Source organism: Sinocyclocheilus rhinocerous, unplaced genomic scaffold, assembly GCF_001515625.1.
Source record: "Sinocyclocheilus rhinocerous isolate Xijiao unplaced genomic scaffold, SAMN03320098_v1.1 C35473808, whole genome shotgun sequence".
NCBI lineage: Eukaryota > Metazoa > Chordata > Actinopteri > Cypriniformes > Cyprinidae > Sinocyclocheilus > Sinocyclocheilus rhinocerous.
In genome coordinates this window covers 1-493 of record NW_015752833.1, presented here as the reverse complement: position 1 = coordinate 493, position 493 = coordinate 1, and the positions used below count along the sequence as shown (strand labels likewise).

General features: G+C 43.6%; 1 long non-coding RNA gene across 1 annotated transcript; it reads left to right on the top strand.

The window, feature by feature from the left end:
* LOC107734884 (uncharacterized) lies at window positions 1-431 on the top strand. Its single transcript, XR_001639203.1, has 3 exons — window positions 1-74; window positions 203-273; window positions 359-431. It is a non-coding gene; the product is annotated as an uncharacterized LOC107734884 (long non-coding RNA).
* The last annotated feature ends 62 nt before the right edge of the window (window positions 432-493 follow it).

Sequence of the window (493 nt, the reverse complement as noted above, 5' to 3'; positions counted from 1 at the left end):
GGTCCAGCTAAAGATTTCTACCAGCGCGAGTTTGACTTCTTCAACAAGATCACCAATGTCTCGGCCATTATAAAGTACTGGAAACATCTCATCTACTGCGCCTCCTGTTTCAGTCTCAAGATGGCGCTGATTTTGCATCATGTTCATGCTCAGTCTTATGTTTGAAGCTGAAATCTCCTCTGTTTCTCTGTTTGTATTTCAGGCCGATTCCTAAAGGTGACGAGCGCAAGAGAGCGTGTCTGCGAGCCCTGTCTGATATCAAAGTCCAGCCAGGTCTGAATACCTCTTCATAATCAGATCTGTGACTGATATTACAGCCTCGTTTAATGATTTTAATTGCATTTGTTGTGTTTCTCAGGCTGTTATTTGCCCAGTAACCCTGAAGCTATAGTGCTGGACATTGATTATAAATCAGGAACACCAATGCAGAGGTACGACCTCATACTGCGTCATATGTGACCCTGGAGCACAAAACCAGTCATAAGGGTCAATT